A 13,261-nucleotide genomic window follows, 5' to 3' on the forward strand; every position below is an offset into this window, starting at 1 on the left:
CCCCACCCCGTGCCCAGCCCCAGCTCACCTCCGCTCTGCCTCCTCCCCTGAACGCGCCGCCCCGCTCTGCTTCTCCGCCCCCCTGAGAAGCAGGCAGCAGCATCGCGCTCAGGCCCAGGGAGGCGGAGCAGAGGTGAGCTAGGGCGGGGGGGGGGGGCGGCGCGAGAAGGGCTGCCCGCGCAGCAGCAGGTAACCCGGGGGGAGTGGAGGGGGTGCAAGGGAACTGCTCTCTGCCCCAGCTCGCCTCCGCGGGCCTGAGCGCGAAGCCGCCGCTCGCTTCTCAGCCCCCCCCCCCCGGGCTTCCCGCACCAACAGCCGATTCGTGGGAAGCCGGGGGGGGCGGACAAGCAGAGCGGGGCGGCGTGTTCAGGGGAGGGGGCAGAGCGGAGGTGAGCTGGGGCTGGGTGCGGGGCGGGGAGCTGCTGGTGGGGGCTCTGCACCCACCAAATTTTCCCTGTGGGTGCTCCAGCCCCGGAGCACCCACATAGTCGGCGCCTAAGGCGCCACTTTTGATATGATCAGTGGGGGGAGCGGCCGCTCCCCCTACTCCCCCCCAGCTATGCTTCCCCGCCCCTAGGAGCCAGAGGGACCTGCCAGATGTTTCCTGGGAGCTGTCCCAGGTAAGCACCGCTGGGACTCCCCACCTCACCCCCCGGCAGGTCCCTCTAGCTCTTAGGGGCGGGGTGGGCACCCACTACGGTGGCCCACGAGACCCTCCTGCCCGGTTCTGGGGGCAGTCAGGGGACAGGGAAGGGGGGTGGATGGGGCAGGGGTCCCGGGGCGGCATCAAGGAACGTGGGGGGTTGGATGGGGCAGGAATCCCGGGGGGCGGGGGTGGGCCATGACCCCCTCGTGAGGAGAGGAGGGAACCAGTTGTTAAGATTTTGGCAGCTCATCACTGCCCACAGGACCCTTCCACCAGGCAAGTAATGCTAGATGCAAGTCCATTAGGAACATATTAATATTACTCTGTGCTTTGGTTGCGTGGGGCAGGGTAGACACTTGAGAATGACAGAACAGTCTCTTCCACCAGGAAGCTGCTCAAGGCATTACCTTGGCCTGAGAGTCAGGAGTCGGTCTCTGATCTCAGCTCAGCACAACACAATGGTCCATCTGGAGTACTGGACTGTCTAGTAGTTTTATCCCTTAAATTTACCATTTGATTGGTTTTTGGTATCCTAATAAAAACAGCCTGCAACCACTGCCTGCTCCGTGTTTGTTTCTGTTATGCCAGGCACCATCTTCCTAAATCCAGTGGAATTTTGAAAACTCCTCCCTCTAAGTCCACATAAGAACTGGGTCAGACCAAAGGTTCATCTCGCCCAGTATCCTGTCTTCTGACAGCGGCCAATGCCAGGTGTCCCAGAGGAAATGAACAGAACAGGTCATCATCAAGCCATCTATCCCATTGCCCCCTTGACACTTTATTTTTCCTTTCATCAAGCTTATGAATACATACAATTCACCTCAGCTACCCCCAGTTATCCTCATCCACCTTTGCTCACCAACTCTCTCTCTCTCCCCAAGCACTTCCACGGATGCACAACAGCTGCTCCCAGGAAACCTCCATTATAACCTTATGTTTTAATACTAGAGCCCAATTTATTTTTTAAGCCTGGTCCCTGTACCCTGCCTAGCCTGCTCCTTCTGTGTGTGTCCCACGTTGCAGCACAGTCCATACCCTGTGCCTTGTTCACCACCCATCACCAGTGATGGTGATCCTCCATCTACTTCAAGTCAGTATTTTGACTGCTTTTGTTGTTGCCAGTCACTTTGGGTGATTTTTGCCCAGGAAAGACTGAACGGTGGCTGTGAAGGCTGTGAGATGCTGTGGGGGAAAGCACACACCCTGCACCTTGGCCAGGTCCTTTGCCTCTGGGACTCTTTGGAGGCAGGGTGGGGCACACGCAGCATTTCTCGTTACACTTGTTAGGAAGGTGTCGCTGCACTTGTTCCCCTTTCGCTTCCCTGCAGCCACAAGCTGGCAGAGGACCATGGTCCCATCCAGACATGCCCCATTCGTTGCCCGTAGCAGTGCTAGGCGCACTTGCTTCTTCCCCCGCTTGTACTTCCCAGTTCTGGGTGTTCCAGGTGGGGATGGTGGGAGAGGCTTGCTGGGGCCTCTCTTACACCTGAGCATTCCAATGGGGAATTTCTCCACTGCAATCCTAGCAACACAAATACATACCCAGGGTTCCCAGCGTGCTCTTACAGCTCATGCTGCCACAGCCTCACTGCTGTTGTTAGCCATGCCGGTACAGGAAAGCTAGTGCAGGCCTACCCAAGATGCAATCCCACCTCGGACTGCAGTGTTTGACATACCCCAAGCCTGAACCGACAGTCCAGGTCAGGTTTAAGGCACATTTCCCAGCTACGGCTCTGGCAGCTTGCCCTGTTAATGCTTATGCTGTATGCATTCTCTAAACAGATAGAGGACTTCACTCCCCACAGCTGCAAATCTGGCACTTTCCACGAGCACCAATTTCAAACACATGCTTTAAACATTAGAAATTGATATGTTTCAACCCTAAATATAGTAGAGCAAATACTTGGCAGTTGCCAAATGCCAGCATTTCAGAGAGGTTGGCAAACCCTGCTCCAGCGCCACAAAGCCCAGCTGATCTAGTCAGTGCACTCTCCCATGCCTGCTATTTTCTGGCTGCGATTGTGTTTTGGTTAAGCGGCTTTCACGACAACCTGTTTCAGGCTGCCATCCAACCTGCAGCTCTAACATAAATGTGCTACTGAATGGCAATTTTTAGAGCCAGATTCTGGTCGCAGGTCACACAAGTGTAAACCTGGATATATCCCACTGACTTTTGTTCAAGATAATTACAGCGGCATAAATCTAGGGTAATTGCACTGGCTACAATGAAGTTTATCTGGATTTACACCAGAGGAATGAAGATCAGAATCTGATTCATGGATGCCAAGGACAGTCAACGTTTTTTGTTTGCATAAAACTCACATAGTTTTTTCCCCCGACAGTAGTCCCAAACCTGCTCCCCTTGCAGCTAAGTGCAAGATGCCTTGATTTGGGGCCGTCTTTTGCATGAATCTTGAAAGCTTGTCCAGTGGTAGTCTCCTGCGTGCTCAAAGAGCTAAGTTCAACATTCTTTTCTTCTAGTTCCAAACAGAGCCGACCAAGCAGATTGTGTGTTTAGTTTGGAATTAAGTTCAGTTGAATGCACCATGCTCTACTAAACCACTGTGAAAAGACCTCCACTGCCCTGAAATTCAATCCTACTTCCCAGTCACAGGAATAAGAATTTTGCCATTGACTTCAGGGCCCCTTGCAGAGCATGATCTCCCAATGAAACATACTTTGCAAAGCTGGAAAGTTCTCTTGAATCTTAGAAATTAGACACATTCTATTAGGGAAGCAAATCCACCTCTGCTAATGAAAGACCATCATCTCTGGCCTCTCCGGTCAAGTTATAATGACCTGCTGCAAATACAGGAAAATCAGGACTGATCAGTTGAAGAATTTCAGACTGGCTCTACTGAATCCTTACTGTAATTTAAGCATGAAGAACACACGCAGCCAGAGAATACCAAAGTGATGCTCATTTTAAAGATCTATTTCTTAGCCTTCTTAAGATGTTCTGTTAAAACATTTTCACCTTGTACTTTTAATAGATTGGGCAAAGGAGGCCGGGTTTTGATTTGCCTTAACCTAATCGGTTGGGTTTCCCCAACCAAAGCCGGGCACTGTTTGGAACCAGGGTCCATTGCATCTGGGCGACCAAACTCTGTGGAAAGTACAGATGAACAGCTAGGATTTTGTCCTCTTTCCAGAAAAACCCGAATGGCTTTACAAAAATCTCGGTTGAGCTACTCTTTTGCAAAGCAAAAACCAGACTCAGGGATAGGTGATATTTTATCCAATCCAAAGTTTGGGGGAAGGGTAAGTAAGAGTGCCTTTCCTTCACTCTTAACATCATGAGAAGGCATATAGAATGCAGGGGTTGCATAAGTAGGGGCAAGAAGCCATGGCTTCTCTAAGGGTCTTGCTAGACTGCCTACGGGGCAGGGACAGAGACAGAACAGATCCTGCAGACTACAGAATGATCAAAGAACTAGGAAGGTTAAATTATGTGACAAGACTGGAAAAGCTGGTACAGGGACTTAGTGGAGAGCAGATATGACTGAAGTTTCCCAGATGCTAAGAGAGATAGTGAAGCTACTCCAAGCTATTAATCATCAATGCAAAATAGGAAAAGGGCTGGGCGGCTAAGACTAAACAGGACACAGATTCACCAACCACAGCCTTTGCTTCTTCAGACCAGGCAACGAATGCTACAAAGGTCCTACTTGTTGGGTTGAGCAGCAGACTTTCTGGTCTGCTCCCACCAGGCAGCATACATCTGTCACAGTAAAGGATCCCAGGGTCTATTGTTGATTGTCTTTATGATTCCTGAACACAACTACTTAGCAGGGGAAAAGAGAAAAATGTTTTGCCCAAAATCAAGTTCATGAGATTATACAACCTCCTACTATGTAAAATAGGTACCTTTAAAAAACCAAAAGCTCAACAAAGACAGGCATTTAGAAATTATTCAGGATTATTAATGCGGTGTGTCCCGATCCTAATCAGCTGACAGGATAGTATGCATGCAATAGAAAGTTCTGACACAATCAGTCTCACACTATCAAGTCTTTCAAATGCACAGTGGTACATGGGCACTTGAAAGGAATGAATACTGCACCATGCCTGGTGTCCATCGTGAGGAGAATACGAGCACCCGCCAAAACAACCACAAACCTGGAGGACACAAATCCAGAGTTGTTATTGTTTAAGTGAGAGGCAATATCTTAAGCACTGAAAGCCCAGAAGGGTCAGGGCCTGCTTCAATGCTCACCGAAGTTAATGGAAGCACTGCCTGGGGTCAGGTCCATATACCCTAGTGGACGACAGGCAAATCTAAAATAAAAACAAATTCCCTTCCACTCTGCACCATTGCCTTTTCGTTCTCACCACGGCTTCCAGATGCTGTCCATGTTCTTTCTTTACTTTACCCTTCCCCTATCCTGTTCCACTCCCCCCCACCGCACTCCACTCTGCTCCCACGAGTCCTGCTGCCTTCTTTCCTCCTATCGCTGCAGCCATAGCACCTCTCTTGATTGCCTCAGCTCACCCATGCTTGTCTCCATCCCCTCCTCTGGCAGCACACGTTCCACACAAGCACTCCTCCTATGCCCCCTCCCTTCCTTACCTTCAGCCACCCGCGCAGGCTCTCTCCCTGCTAATCTTCTTCCCACCCCTCTGCTCTCTGGTTTCTAATCTTCTTGTCATCCCTCCCACTCCATGTAGAACTCGTGCCCCATTTCCAAATAGCATATTTCAGTTTGTGATCCACCCCCTGCTTCCTCTTCCTTCTCACTGAAGCCCAACTATCTCCCTCTGACTCTGCTTCAGGGGTTGCCCAATCTTTTGGTGAGCTTCTCTCCCACCCCGAGAGGTATATATCCTCCTCATGTTGACATCCTCCTTGTCTTTTCCATACTTTCTCCTCCCTCCCACCAACTTTTTCCTTCTCTGAAGTCCACTCCATCCAACTCATCTCTCCCCTCTCCTAACATACATGGGCCTTGGCTCCTTTCCTTCCTTCTCTGGCTTTTATGCCTGGCTCTCCCGTTTCTCTCTTATCTCAGTCTCCGCCTCCTTTAATTTGAATTCACTCCGTAACCACACTGATCACCCTTTATATCCCACTCATGGCCTCTCTTTCACTTATTTGTGTGACCTGCAACGCTGGAGTGACTCACCACCTCAGCCACTGCCTCTCTTTCTCCACCACTCCTCCATGCCATTCCCCATTTACCAGGCACATCATTGTAATCCTTTTGTGATCTCCAGTCAATCGGCCTCCGAGGCTTTCAGGTGCCTCTTCTCTAACTACCCTTGTCGTCTCTTGACAATATGGCTCCAACTCCTTCAGCTGCACCCTTCTTTCTGCAATCAAACTAATCCCTTAAAGAACTGCTCTCCCACTCTTCACACTCTCATACCAGTCCCCAGCCTTGCCTCTCCTCCTGTGCTGCAGATTGGCTCTGGAGACCATTTTTCTATGGGTGGGACATTAGGTTTTCCCCAGTGAGTAGCTAAGGAGGTTCTCGATGCAAGCTGAATCCACCCAAGTCAGAGATGACGCTGGAGGGCAGAGAAAGGGATTCTGAAGAGTTCAAATAAAAAGAGGAGTTTCCTTTGGTTCAGGGTATACAGGACTAACGGGTCAATTCAGTCTGAAGCTTAGGAGTGCTCCTGGATACTACTCTCACAACAGCAGCCGCAAGTAACACTTTCTCCCATTTCCAGTTGGCAGGGGACTCCATCCCATCCTAACTGACAAAGACTTGGCCTCAGTTATACATACCGTTGTCTCCCATGAGCTGCACTACGATAATGCAATATAGGTAGATAGGAAGCCATCAGCCCTTAGGAATCTCCAACTAGTACAGAACACTGCAGTGTCTGCTCAGCAACAACGGCTACTAGGAATGCATCAGACTTGTTCTCCACACTCTTCATGGGCTTCCCATAGGATACTGAGTCAAGTTCAAGTTCTCATTCCTTATCTGTAAAGCCCTCGGCCCAGCATATCTAAGAGATCACCTAAACCTTGGTATGAAGACCATGGTTGACAGTTGTGCTCCTGAGGCACAAGTGAACTTTCTGCCTTAACCAAACCAAAGCCCTCCACTCCCCATACAATCCTCCCCCTGGAGAGAATGCAAGAGAGAGAGAGAACCACGCTTGACAGATATTAATCGTGTTGCTTAGTGCATTTTTGGAGACACTCAAATACTACAGTGATGAGGGCGGTAAAAGAACCTTCACAGAATAAGAAATAAAAGAGTTGATAAACTTGGCAGGATTCTAGAGGATTCAAAATGGTCCAGGTTCATAAGAACTGAGGCACAACTGCTGAATGATGTTCCTTAGTAAATCTCTAAATAATTGTAAAAATGGCAAAATTTTTACAACACTGCCAAGTGACCGTTCACACTCCCTCTAGCAAGCTTCTGATACACGACTAACAAAAGGAATAGTCGAGTCATGTTTGGCCCAAAATTAAGATTTAAAAAAATGCTTTTACAAAATCTAAGGTCAAGAAAAATAAGTTCTGTGAAATTAAAGTAGAATAAAATTTAAAATTATGCCAATGAACAACAAAACAAAAAACAAACAAAGCCAAACACAAAGTCCTCCGCCTAATGTACAACTTCAGCATTGCAGCATTGTTCTTGTGCATGAGAATCTCACAGTGAAATTGACTCAAAACTAATGACTACATTTCCTTTTCCAAACTGAGAGACATGCAAAAAATAAAAACAAACAAACTTATGTTCTGACTTAAGAAGTTCACTGTCAGGTGTCCCTTTCTCTTGCCTTTGCAAAACCCTTTTCATTCGGTTCCCTAACCTCAAACTAAGCCACCATCTGTTGGATCAGTTACAGGTTTAAATCTACCAATCGTCATTTTCAGTGGCTCCACTGACTTTCAAAACCCTGGAAGTCAGTAGAGCCATTGAAAATGACATTAAAGGTAAATTCAATTTATTTTGCATGGTTATTCTGTGTTCACGGAGGGAAACAAAAATGACTAAGGGGCTGGAGCACATGACTTATGAGGAGAGGCTGAGGGAACTGGGTTTATTTAGTCTGCACAGAAGAACGAGGGGGGGATTTGATAGCTGCTTTCAACTACCTGAAAGGGGGTTCCAAAGAGGATGGAGCTGGGCTGTTCTCAGTGGTGGCAGATGACACAACAAGGAGTAATGGTCTCAAGTTGCAGCGGGGGAGGTTTCGGTTAGATATTAGGAAAAACTTTTTCACTAGGAGGGTGGTGAAGCACTGGAATGCATTACCTAGGGAGGTGGTGGAATCTCCTTCCTTAGAGGTTTTTAAGGTCAGGCTTGACAAAGCCCTGGCTGGGACGATTTAGTTGGGGATTGGTCCTGCTTTGAGAGGGGGGTTGGATTAGATGACCTCCTGAGGTTTCTTCCAACCCTAATCTTCTATGATACGATGATCTTTTATTAAGGTGGCACATAGTTCCCTAAATTCACATTTGAGCTTTAATTCAATTGCATCGATTATGAATGAAAAGACAAATGTCTCATGGGTAAAAAAATTTCCTGGGGTTACAGCACCTCTTACAAACATATCCATCTCTGCGCCAAATCCTATTCACCTTCCACCTGCTAAATAAGAGCTTTATTTGTACATGCAACAATGCTAGACCTACCATGTGAGGAAATAGCACCAAAATGCAAGAAATGATTTCACTAGAGTCCAGGGAATAATTACTTTCATCTTCAGTTTGACCAAGCACCTGACTCCATGTCATGTGTTTGCAATCATTCCAGAGTCAGATTTGGCAGGGGAGAAGGTACAGCATTTTTATTAACTGTCAGAGAATCGGCTCTTTTGGATTGACTGCAGCTTTTCTAAAAAACTATTTGGTACTGGGCATGCTTAGACTCTTAGTTCAGTGACACATGCATTAGCACCTTGATGCCTGCCCTAACAATAAAAGCCTTGCTCACTCTTCTAATTAGGAGTGCAAGACAAGCAACCACCTCCCAGGTGCTGCCTTGTGGCCAGGGGGTCTATCTATGGCACCCTGCCTCTGTTTCCCCCCTTTACAGGGCCCTTTAAGAAGAACTCACCCAATCCAAAGATAATTCAAAGCATCCCCTACTGGGGTCCAGTTTACTGAATCCTCAAGTGCATACGAGCCATAGGCCCCAACCCCAGTTCAGTGTCTCTCTACTGATAATGCAAAATAAAACACAAATTCAGTCTCCATCCCAGGTTCAGCAGGACACAGTCCCATCTCCCCAAGGGACTATCCTTCTGCTTCCCAGCACCTCATGCCTGCAGTTTGCCCTTTTCCACTTTCCTTTCCAGCTGGGCCATTGCAGTCTTTCCCCTGTTATACAAGGTGCCTCCCTGCCTGGAGAGCTTTCCTCACTCTCTCCTGCTTCTTGAGCTCCCCCACCATCCCATCCCACCCCTTCCCTCCCACTGACTCAGAGCCCTGAAGGAGCCTTCTTGCTCCTTCTGCCATTTCCTGGGCTTCCCCCCTTGTGCCCTGCTCCTTTTGTTCTGGAATCACCTGATCCCTCTCAGGTGAGTTTCATCCTGTAATCAGTGCTGGCTTAACCCTGGGTTCTCCAGCCAATGGGGCAAGCCACACCTTGTTACAGGGAGCATAAAACCCTCTTTTATACTGCCTGAGGTGAGTAGAGTCCTGTTGCTTGAAGTGAGCCAAGAGGAACGTAGGGCGCCATTGGGGCGAGGTATGCTTAGCAATGGCCGTCAACCTTTACCCCAATTCGCTGTGCCATTCACAGTGGCTAATTTATCAGAACAGCTCCTCCTGACGAGGCAGCCATGATGAGACAGCCACGCCAATGCCCCAGACTGCACAGGCCATGTCTAATCATTCAGATAGGAGGCTCCGAAGCAGTGGGACAGTATTTAGCCTGATTGCTCCAAGGAGGATTAAAAAGCCCTTGTCAAAAGGATTAATAAGGATTCGTGTCTCACCTCAACTTTTGGCTTTGAGCAGGGTTTGAAAATTCTGGGAGGCCCTTGGGATCAACCAACTGCTGGTTGAAAGGACACTTATCGTGGAGAGAGGTCTGAAGCAGAGCTAGCAATAGCATTGCCAACCCCAAACTTTTTTTTTTTAAATGTCAGGCCTTCAAAAATCATGAGATTGGCTTAAAAAGAAAGATGGTGAATATAATAGACGATCGATTCTTCTAATTTGCCTTGACTTTTGATGTTTCATGCTTCCACGATTTTCTTTGCAAGTAATCTTTTCTCCTGTACCATTGCAGTTAATGGGAATCTTGATCTTGTGATTGTTGAAGTCAATGGCAAGACCTAAGTATGTGATTTTTTTTTTTTAAACCCCAGAGTGAAATCTTCCCAGGATTTGGTTTTTTAAGAGCTAATTCTAGAACAGAGCAGTTCCACGTGATCTAAACTCGCTCCCTATGGTTGCCTTCCCTTCACTGTTGGCTGGTTTCACTGCAACATCCTCCTACCATCACATTTTAAAATTAATTTCACCATTGATAATTTTTATGTTAAAAATATAGTCCTAGTGGCCATTTTAGTGCCAATCAAATTCAATCTGAAATGGTGATAGCCCTGTGCATCTGTCCATCAGAGTGGCTTGGCCCTATCTGCATCCTTGGCATCAAGTGTCTCAGGTTTAGATGGGTCATCTTTTTTTGGTTGACAGTTGCATAGTCTGCGCTGTGTTCTCACATGTGAAGTGCTGAAATGCAGGGTGATAGCTCTGAGCCATCTCCATCAACTTTATTTGAATATGCAATCACTATGTTCCACTTAAATTTTGTTTTCACAGGATCTATGCTGCAGCATGGATGACACCCTGAGGAACATGCAAATACAATTGCTGGCAGAGCAGACTAAAACTGAAAGTAGTCAAACTTGCTGGGTCTCTTATGATGGGAACAGTAGAAACTAATATGCAAGTACAACAGAGCCGAGTTACGATTGCTGTAGGACCGCTAACTCCAAATTTCCTTAACAACAACTATAAAATCTGAACTATAGCTTTTCGTTAATAGTTTCATTTAATTATGAGTCAGAAGATTTTTGTGTCTTTTATTACTCTATCGCATTACCTATTATTCGATTATTAGGGTAGTATATATAAAGTAGTGCTCACTCAGTAGCAATTGCTATAATTAAGACAGCAGCTCAATTTTTATTAAACTTTCCCTGTTTTCACATGTGCAAAACTTTTGGAAAAAGAGTCCCCCCTTTCAGGCTGAAAATTTTCATACTGTGTCTCTGCCCAAAGATTCATTGTTCTAGAGCATCTGACTATATCCATTCTGCTAAGTTAGGAGAGAAAAGTGAAAAAATTCAACTCTCACTACACTGTTCTTAACAGAGCTATGTCAAAAAAAGCAGCTACTATTTTAAATTTGAAATAATGCTGGATAAGGAGTATGATAAAAAGCCTCTGGGCTGGTTTTGAGCTAATTTAGTTACGACGTTATGAACAGCATGCTCTGTAGAAAAAGTGGTTAAATACACAGGTACCGGATTCATGACAGGAGTCCTGGATGTTTGGCCAGCCCCAGAAATGCATGCAAATTGCTTCATGCACCTACCAGTAGAGTTGGTCAACATTTCTTTAATGACAAGAGATGTAGTGGGGAAGGGGTGTTTTGTCTTTTTTTGTCAAAAGGGGCCTTTCCTTCCCCCCAAAAATTTCATGAAAACTACTGATTTTTTCATTTTTCCCCCTTTTATGACATTGAAATGTTTAATTACCATAAAAGTCTAAGTCGCTTTTGAAAATGGAATTTGGGTACGTTTTTTTAACCAGACAAGTGTAACCTTTTGGTCTCCACTCCTGGTTTAAGGCACGGGCTCAGAATCACCTGTTGCTCACCCAGTGTGGCAGAAAACAAAACACAGCAGACCAGACAGCACACAGCAGCTAGGACATTCACGACAGTCTACTCAGCTAGGCAACGAAGATGGATCCTTAAAGTCTTATTCCAGATTATTGGAGCAGACATCCTTTAAACCAGAGTGGGGGTGCTATCAGTCTGAAAAGAATGGCTAATAGGGCTAGAGACTCCAATCTAGCTCCTGATTTGGGAACGGGAGGAGTAGGAAGGACAGTAGTGAAAATAAAAAGAACAGGAGTACTTGTGGCACCTTAGAGACTAAAAAATTTATTAGAGCATAAGCTTTCACTATATATATATATAGTGTGTGTGTGTATATATATACACACAAAGAAGGTGAAAGTTGCCATACAAACTGTAAGAGGCTAATTAATTAAGATGAGCTATTATCAGCAGGAGAAAAATACTTTTGTAGTGATAATCAAGATGGCCCATTTAGACAGTTGACAAGAAGGTGTGAGGATACTTATCATAGGGAAATAGATTCAGTATGTATAATGACCCAGGACTCCCAGTCTCTATTCAAACCCAAGTTAATGGTATCTAGTTTGCATATTATATGCAAACCATTAACTTGGGTCACCATTACCTTGGGCCTGCCTCATCCTACTCAGTTGCACTAAGAGCTCCATGGGGCAGGAAATGTATAATTATTCAATCAGGGAAGGGTCAAGCACAGCCATTCCGGGATAGGTAAGGGTTAAACAAACATTGATGAATAATAAAATACATTAATAAAATAATAATAATGACCAAAGACACATGTAGGCAGGAGAAGAGCTTCAGACTGCCTATGGTGACTGCATGCTCATTTCCACTGCTTCCGTCACACCAAAATCAAGAGTTAGGCCAAGCACCCTGTGCATTCCTGCTAGAAACTGTCCTCAGATTCCTGCTGGCTGTCCTCTCCTCTGCCAATACTTCTCTGGTCCACATCAGAATCAGGACGAGGGGGAGACTGAACATACCTGGTACAATAATCCAGCTATTGTCTAGCCTTCCCTCTATGTCATAGCAGCTGACTCCCAGCTCTTTCCTCAAATCAAGACACAGGCTGAAGGCTGGATCTGCAGCTGATGTAAATCATTGTAACTCCCAACGTCAGTGGTGCTATGCCAGTTTACACCAGCTGAGGATCTGACACAGAGGCTAGGAAATTACAAAATCTATCTTTAAAAAAAAAAAGGGTACAGGCCAAAAAACTGTGTGGGTTTCCTCATAAAAAGCTCTCTGCCAGGGCACGCAAAGTGTGATACCATCACTTAGCAAGTAATAGTTGCGGTAACTCATTTCAGTGTGTGATTTGTGGCAACACCTATTTCAGCTCTTTGGTCAGAATGATCTTAAAATAGAACAGACATCTTGTGTCCTGACATTAAATCTACCTTTTTTTTTCCCCTGTAGAACAATTTTCTTACTGGTTTTTTTTTTTTTTTTTTTTTACAAAAAACCTCACAAAAATCAGGGCCACCTTTTTCATGTGACTTGAATTCAAGTATTTTCCTAAGGCATACAAAAAGAAAAACAAAAATCTCTGTGTGGTTAGTTCACCGCGTTTTCCTGTTATAAAAGACTTTTCACTCCTTGACTTTAAGAATTTAGCATTGTCCCATTAAAACTTCATGGGATAGTGATCAAACAGGTAAAATAGGAGAGGGGCAAAAGCTGCTATTCTAACCTTTACTCTCCGATTTAAAAAGAAAACACATTGCAAAATACAAGAACCATCTCCAAACGAAGCAGTCATAAAACATAAAAAGGAGTTTTCAAATAAGGGCTTGCTAAA

At 45.9% G+C, this 13,261-nt stretch overlaps 1 protein-coding gene across 1 annotated transcript in view; it reads right to left on the minus strand.

The window, feature by feature from the left end:
- CERS3 (ceramide synthase 3) overlaps nucleotides 1-13,261 on the minus strand; it is a 64,632-nt gene that overhangs the window by 46,657 nt on the left and 4,714 nt on the right. The gene's annotated exons all lie outside the window — the stretch shown is intronic.

The sequence above is a fragment of the Lepidochelys kempii genome, chromosome 10 (genome assembly GCF_965140265.1).
Source record: "Lepidochelys kempii isolate rLepKem1 chromosome 10, rLepKem1.hap2, whole genome shotgun sequence".
Taxonomy (NCBI): Eukaryota; Metazoa; Chordata; order Testudines; family Cheloniidae; genus Lepidochelys; species Lepidochelys kempii.